The sequence below is a fragment of the Neovison vison genome, chromosome 12, assembly GCF_020171115.1.
Source record: "Neovison vison isolate M4711 chromosome 12, ASM_NN_V1, whole genome shotgun sequence".
In the NCBI taxonomy this organism is placed as follows: domain Eukaryota; kingdom Metazoa; phylum Chordata; class Mammalia; order Carnivora; family Mustelidae; genus Neogale; species Neogale vison.
In genome coordinates, this window is record NC_058102.1 from 98,013,136 (window position 1) to 98,021,807 (window position 8,672).

At 33.1% G+C, this 8,672-nt stretch overlaps 1 pseudogene; it reads right to left on the reverse strand.

Moving 5' to 3' along the window:
• Positions 1 to 1,362: 1,362 nt before the first annotated feature.
• Positions 1,363 to 7,246, reverse strand: LOC122891005 (annotated as a pseudogene).
• Between the last annotated feature and the right edge of the window lie 1,426 nt (positions 7,247 to 8,672).

Here is an 8,672-nt window from a genome sequence, read left to right on the forward strand (position 1 = left end):
TGCTAAGAAAGATTTATTTTTTCCTTCCTTTCCAATATTAGTAAATGTATTGGTGCTTGTCCTGCTAGTCTCCTGGATAGAATATCCAGTATAGTACTGAATAAACACAGTGATAGTGAGCTTGTAACTGAATTTTGTTAAAATGATTTTCCTATGAACAAAGTATACCATGAAACAAATAAGGTTTTGCATCATTTGCACTTAAATGAATTGTATGTGTAATCTATTATATCAAAAGAGCCAGAAAAGGTATGAGAAACTTACAATCTTAGGGTTGATTATCAAGAAGAGCAGTTTAAAGTCAAGCATTTAAATACACTACTAAGGGGCGCCTGGTGGCTCAGTGGGTTAAGCCTCTGCCTTCTGCTCAGGTCATGTTTTCAGGGTCCTGGAATGGAGCCCCACATTGGGCTCTCTGCTTAGCAGGGAGCCTGTTTCCCCACCCCCTCTCTCTGCCTGCCTCTTTGCCTACTTGTGACTTTTCTCTCTGTCAAATAAATAAATAAAATCTTTAAAAAAATTAATACACTGCTAAGAAACAGTAAATGTACTCATATCTTGTACCTAGGAATATTTATGTCTTCAGGCTTTTTTAAAGAACTGATATAGTTTATATATTAATTAAGGAGTTGCTAGAAATAAGGACTACTTCATGTTTTCCATAAATAAATGTGACTTCATATTTGCATTTTAAATTGATAAATTATATGGCACAGAAAATTTTAAACTGGGTACTTGAAAAATACTTTGAGACTTCTCAAAAAGAGTAAATATATCACTTTCATAGTGATAGTTTTTTACATAGTTACTAAGTATGCTATCATATGGTAGGATGGTACATGTAATATTCCAATAAGACTAAGTTATATTTACAGTTTTTGTAGAGTAAAATAATAATAATGTTAAACATGACAATATTTTCTGAATTCTTTCAAAGAATGTTTCTTGGTGAAATCATAAAACAATTTTAACTCATTAATCGTACAGTGTCTTTTTGTCTTTCTTTGATTTTCTAAGTTTCATTGTGAAAAAATTGGTATTTAAACATATTTAGAAGAAGGAAATGAGGTCAGTCTCATAGAGAGTGAAAAGACAATCTCAAAGGAAAGGAAATGCATGAGAAAATGATTGGAATTTAAGTGGAAATATATATATATATAATATGTATATAATATATTTTATATATATATATATCGCAGTATTTCTCAAATGTCTTCAGTATACTGCTGGCAATAGAAATGCAAGCAATGAAACAGAACTCTAGTGAGATTATGTGGATATTCATAGACTTTTGCAGGCCCTGTTTCCTATTTACTTGTTCTTGACTATGTCTCTAATTTATGACAACATTTTAATTTTTTTTTATTTGCTTGAAAAAAATACAATCTTCCTTGCCCTGTTCATGAGGGCTAGCTTGACTTGCTGGTTCCTTAAGCTGTAAATAAAGGGGCTCAGCATGGGGGCTACTGAGGTGTTCAGCACAGCAACACCCTTGTTCAGAGACATTCTGTATTTTGCTGCTGGATTAATATACATGAAAATGCAGCTGCCATATGAGATGGAGATGACAATCATGTGGGATGAACAGGTGGAAAAGGCCTTTGTCCTCTGACTAGCAGAAGGAAGCCTCAAAATTGTTCTGATGATATATATGTAGGACAGAAATATTATTCCCAAGGTAAACATTAAAGGAAATAGAGACCAGGAAAACCCCATTATCTCTAGGAATTTTGTGTCTGAACAAGAAAGTTGCAGCAGGGGGTAAAAATCACAGGTAAAATGGTCAATAATATTAGACCTACAGTAATTAAGGTTTAAGAGCAACATGAGTGCAGGGAATACAATTAAGAATGAAATCAGCCATGAAGAGAAGACAAGGAGTATGCAGACTCTGGGATTCATGAAATGGTCTTGCAATGCAGAGGTTTGCAGATGGCAATGTAACGGTCATAGGACATGGCAGCCAGAAGGTAAAATTCAGTGACTCCCAACAGAATGAAAACAAAAACAAAAACAAAACAAAAACAACTGAGCTATGCAATCATTAAAAGAAATGGTTTTATCTCCTGTAATCAGGGTGCCCAGGAACTTGGGTATGCTGACAGTGGTGAATGAAACCTCTAGCAAGGAGAAATTTCTGAGGAAGAAATACATGGGAGTCTGGAGGTGGGAATCCAGCAAGGTAAGGGTGATAATGGTCAGGTTCCCAGTGATGCTGAGCATGTAGGTGATGAACAGAAAGACAAAGATCACCCCCTAAAGCTGTGGGTCATCTGACAGTTCCAGGAGGATAAACTGTTTATCCTGTGTGGTTTTTCTTTTTCTCTTCTTCTTCTTTTGTGTAAACTAGAGAAGAAAACACAAACAGAAGGATTAGAGAAAGGGGATTGCATATGGGAAGCCGCTGAAATTTTTCTCTGGAAGCAAACTAATTTAATTTAGTTTAATTTAATTTAATTTAATTTAATTAATTTAATGTAGGAGAACATTAAGGCAACTTAATAAAAGTGGGTGACATGTTTTAAAGTAAGTTTTTACCATCGGCCACACTCTGTGTTTTACATAGAATGTTTTTTCAAAATCCTTTATTTCACAGATTGGGAATTGATTCTAAAAAGATTTTAAAAAATCTTATCCCCATTACATACCCTACATGAGAAGAACAGGAATTTTAACTGAGGTTTCTCTGAATATTTGATAACTGGAATAGAAATGCTTCTTGTTGACTCTTCAAAATAATTCCCTGAAGGATTCCCTTCCTATTGAGAAAATCTTTGTTTTCTTCCAACCACATTGTCTCATTTCCTCATTTCTGTCACCTAGTTCCCTATCTTATTACTCAGTAGTATAACATAGAAAAGACAGTATGTTTGGAGGGAAGTCACTCAAATGAGGATGTGACCAAAATTTGAAAGTCAGTGAAGTTCAATTTTTAACACTGTGACAAAATTCCCAAGTTTTCACTCTGGTTCACATTCTTCTTTTCCAACCTCCTATTCCTCATCTGAAGCCACAGTTAATGAATTCTTTGACATGATGTCCTTGGACTTTGGACAGCACAGAGTTGACAGAAGGCATGGTAGAAATTTGTTAATCTACACATTCATGAGCTAAAGAAACAATGTATTTATATCCAAAATTATTTTATAGAACATTTTTTCCTTCAGAGTTTCTTCTATCTAAATGTTGTTGGTATTATTCTTTATGTATGAATTCTGCTTTCTATCCCATATTATAATTTTATATTTTTCCTTTTATCTACAAGAGTATTTAGTTATAAAGTTTTATTATGTCAACACCTTGGAGTATAGGATAAGACAGTACATGAAATTCCTTTATATTCTTTTCCTGAATAATAATAACTTTAATAATACAATGCATTTTGAAGTGAAGCTAAATTTTTCTCAGTATATCAAACCAGTCTGTTATCATATCCCTCATTCTGTGCATTCTCACTAAATAGTAAAGTGTCAATTCAGAGTTATGAAAGACATTTTGCAAATAGGATATTTAGTTTCAAGATGTAGAATTATTGATTACTGGTATATTATAATGCATCATAATACTGTGAAGTTTCTTACTCTTTTTTTCCCTTATATGCCTGAGTTCTCTTTTCACTCACTTCACACTGTTTAGCAAAAAAAAATGTTGCTGTTGATTATTTAAGGCAAATTCCAACTGAGATGGATTGTGCCAATGCTATGGGGAAAGCATGTGAAAGTCACAGGAAATGAACAATTCTTTTGCTATTTCTCAGGACTGGAGGAAGCAGGCTGAAGGGCTTTTAAACAGACATCACAGTGACATATTTTGTAAACAAACTTATGGTAATTCAAGTGTATGATCGATATTTCAATCATAATAGTCATTGTTCTCAATGAACAATCCTCTATCATTAACACTGTGTGTACAACTCTTTGATCTGTAAGTTACTTCTTCTTCTGATGTTTTTGGTAGAGTGATGAAAAATATATCCAAGACTCTAAAACATCATTTCAAGCTCTCCTTCTTAACTGCTTACCCATGTTTCTTTTACCCAGTCACATGTAACTTATGTTCACAAAATTTGTAGTCCCATTTGCTCCTTTCTTTTCAATGAATTCCACTCTGTCATGGATATCTAATTGTTGAATCAAGTGTGTCATTCATTGAAAGTGAAAATTAACAAATTGTATAAACAGCTACTTGCTATTTTATTAAATAAAATAACTGGAAATGATTTTTAGGACACTTCTGCCATTCTGTATACATTTTGAAAAAAGAACAATAGCATTCTCCAGATTGTCCAATTTAAAGAAACAATATTTTTTAAGGCCTACTAAAGATGAAGAGATTGTTTTCTTTATTTTTGTAATAATTAGAAGTAGTAAAAAGCACCATGATTCCACAATAAAATTGGACACTAACTTTATCATCCTGCACTCTCTTCCTAATTTAAAGAGAGAGAATTCTTTAATTCTGTATGCTAAATTCTCTCTTCGTAAGTTAAATCTCCTTAAAGAAAGGTGTGAACACATATATCCAAGGAAATTTTTGTCCACCAATTAGTACACAATTTTCCAATTCTCTTTCTCTCTCATGTGACACTCCTTTTCTTGGAGTTAGATTTAGATGTGAGGCTAATTTGTCAAATAAGAGAACAAAATGTTGATTTAATGTGGTATCTCAAGTAATAATTCAGGTTTGTAACAACCACTAACTTTTTTTTTTTGTGGAATGATTCACTCTATTTCTGAACATGTTTACTGACAACTAATGTCATGCAAGAACTTTATGGTGACTGAATATAAAAGAATCTCATGAGCGACCAATTTAGGTTTTTTTTTTTCCCCCAGATTCTTACTTTAGTAATGTCTCAGAATTTTCCTCAAATTTGATCAGAATCTTGTTTCCCTCAGTCCCCTGGGGGGAAAAAATCACCTTGTTTTTTTCGTAATAGAAAGGGAGAATTTGGATCCCAAATCAGATCAAAGCATCAACCAGTATGAATAGGAATAATGAAGAAAAAGCAGTAATCATATAAATTACTCTCAAAATCTGTAGGTTTTCGTTGAGATATTCTAAATATATCCTGATTATCTCAATTTGTTATTGTTAACTAGGTATCTATATTTGGGTATAATTTTTAATGTAAAGAAGGAAAGGAATTCTTCAAAAACATAAAGCATCAGACCTTAATATTTATTTATAAGGAATGATATTATTGGGGCGCTTGTGGGCTTTGCCTTCAAAGAGAAATGTATTAAAAATGCAACTCATAGTATTGTGACTTTGGACAAGTTACTTAATCTCTCTAAATTTTACTTTTTCCTTCATTTAAAAAAATAGGAATAATAATTTATGGAATAGTCACGAGGACTAATTTAAGAAAAAGTAAAATTAAGTCATACAAAATCTGTATAAAATGTACTCCCAAACAGTGGTTAATATTATCTTTATTCCCCCCAAATAAAGTCAATGAACATATTTGAGGAATATAGCCCCACTTTAAACAACAAAACCATCTTTGAGACAGTGAAAACTGTATGCACTTATCTCATTTACTCAGTGTGAGTTATTTATGTTAATTTGAAGAAGCTGACAATGAAAGAGATTAAGTATAATAAGCAAGATCAGACATCAGATGTTAGTTGATAGTAGAATTGGAATTCCTAAGTCTTTCTGCCTGAAACCAGAACATTTACTACTTATTAAACATGTATTCGATGAGGAAGATCAAATTGAGAGACAATAATTGTATGAAAAGTAATAGAGGAATAAAATATTATGACAAACAGGAAATGTAACATACTCATTTTTCATAATCCTTGATAAATACAGCTGACATAAGAAACCCAAATTATTCTATGTATTCCAAAATAAAGTTAAGGTAAACATTAATGAATCAGTGCTAAAAAAAAGAAATTTTTCCATTGGCTACAACTTTACAATCTTACCTCTATTTGTCACACAAATGACATCATCAGCTGGTTGAAATGGTTAAAAAAAAAAAAGCAAATTGACAACTATTTCAGTTTTAGGTTAAGAGATTCAGTATTTTAAAAATCAGTCTTTCTCAATACATTGAAGTTACTTTATTTCTGTAGCTAATATTCTTTTACACACTTTTCCCTATAGTTATGGGAGCAAAAATAGTGAAGAGAAGTTAGATTTGGAGTTACTTTGGACCTTTTGGAAGAAGATCCCATGTGGATTGTCTCTTGCCTAATGCACATGTTTTATTTACTGTATATATCCATGTCTCAGAGCAAATACTCCAGTGAATCAAATGTGCCAACAAGGGCCTAGAGGAAAATACACTAAGGATTGTACAAATGTTATCAACAGTTGCACCAATATTGGAACCAGAAACTTTTGGGATACTGCCCAAAGAGATAAAAAGGGCATAAGAAATCAGCCAGAAGCACTTGGAATATTTTGCATGTAATCTAAATGAGAAATAACTAAATATGTACAGTTTTTTGGGAACATTTCCTGAATTTCCTGAATCAGGATTTCTCTCAAGAATAGAATCTCCTATCTCTTCTTTTGCTGAGTAAAATACTGAGACGACTTGATTTCATCTGAAAACATTACATTTTTATCATATACTAAAACATCTCCATAAAAGTGGCACTCCAAGCTAGTAGGTATGAAATAAAGTATTCAAAAACACTGAATATAGAATGATAAGGAGAATGGGATACAGTTCAGTGCTCAGTGATTTCCCATTGAAAGGCATGAAAAACTATGGATTAAATACTCATTGAACTCTTCAATCTTTTCCAAGAATCACTTGAAGTCATTCTCCCATCATAGTAATGGTGCTGATTCTTGAGAAGCATCTACTACCCAGAAAATCCCTTTCCATTTGAAAGATGTGCTGGGTTTATCCCTGTAATTGATGGAAACATAAAATTTAGGAAATTGGCAGGATTTTACAATTGTGATTTCTTTCTGTCTCATTTTAGAAAATTATCAAAAAAGCAATCTGTTGAATCAATCACTATTTTTTTCCTTCAACAAATATCTTCACTGATCAGCTACATTTAAATAGTATATAAAGCACTGGGGATAAAATGGAATCAAAATAGATAAGATTTCTATTGCCACACAGTTACTAAAAATCAAGGTAAAGCCAAATGAGAGAAAATGTTCTGAAAGTTATAAAGTAACCTATCAGTTCATAACTTTTTTTAGTACACCAAGCCATTTTTTTTTTGAGGTTGGTATAACACAGCTGCCTTTTATTGAAGTATACCTTCATGAAGACCTTACATTCACATAATGAGAGATTAAGTTTCCTGCAGGAGCAAATAAAAAGCTGAATGAGTGTGTTCTTTAGAAATACAGTGATAATCCAGCTTCAATGAGAGTATTTCTTTTTTTTTTCCAATTTATTTATTTTCAGAAAAACAGTATTCATTATTTTTTCACCACACCCAGTGCTCCATGCAAGCTGTGCCCTCTATAATACCCACCACCTGGTACCCCAACCTCCCACACCCCCGCCACTTCAAACCCCTCAGATTGTTTTTCAGAGTCCATAGTCTCTCATGGTTCACCTCCCCTTCCAATTTACCCAAACCCATAACCCTACCCCCCTTCTCCCAACCCCCCTCCCCCCAGCAACCAACAGTTTGTTTCGTGAGATTAAGAGTCACTTATGGTTTGTCTCCCTCCCTATCCCATCTTGTTTCATGGATTCTTCTCCTACCCACTTAAGCCCCCATGTTGCATCACCACTTCCTCATATCAGGGAGATCATATGATAGTTGTCTTTCTCCGCTTGACTTATTTCGCTAAGCATGAAAGGGGAACCCTCCTACACTGTTGGTGGGAATGCAAGCTGGTGCAACCACTCTGGAAAACAACATGGAGGTTCCTCAAAATGTTGAAAATAGAACTGCCCTATGACCCAGCAATTGCACTACTGGGAATTTACCCTAAAGATACAAACGTAGTGATCCAAAGGGGCACGTGCACCCAAATGTTTATAGCAGCAATGTCCACAATAGCCAAACTATGGAAAGAACCTAGATGTCCATCAACAGATGAATGGATAAAGAAGAGGTGGTATATATACACAATGGAATACTATGCAGCCATCAAAAGAAACGAAATCTTGCCATTTGCGACAACATGGATGGAACTAGAGCGTATCAAACCATTTTTTAATCAGCAAATTTACTCCATTATACCAAATAATGTATACAATTGAACCCATTATTTTTAGTCATTTTTCAAATATAAAATTATACAAAATTGTACTTTTAACATTTTCTGACTTGTCTATTGATTCCCATTTCACCAAAAGTTGCCCCAAAGTAGTGATTTTTTGCTTGTTAAATATTCTAAATTATTCTGAATCAACCACAGTATTTAATAAATTATGTGATCCACGTAATTTGAGAGTGATGATCTAATTGTTCATATCAAAGTTAATCAGTAAAACCAGCATATCATTAAAAAGAGCTATTTTAACAGATACCTAATTTCTATTGAAGTTTTCATATATACATAAGTTTATTACTTTCAGGACGTAAAACTTCTAAAAAATATTTTTAGTTTGATATGTAAGTGCCTATGATATATAAGAATATCAATGGAAGGCAGTGTATCACAAGGATTTTTTTTTTTAACAAGGATTTTTTTTTAAAGGAGTTTTAGATCCAAGAGAGATAGGTTCAAAT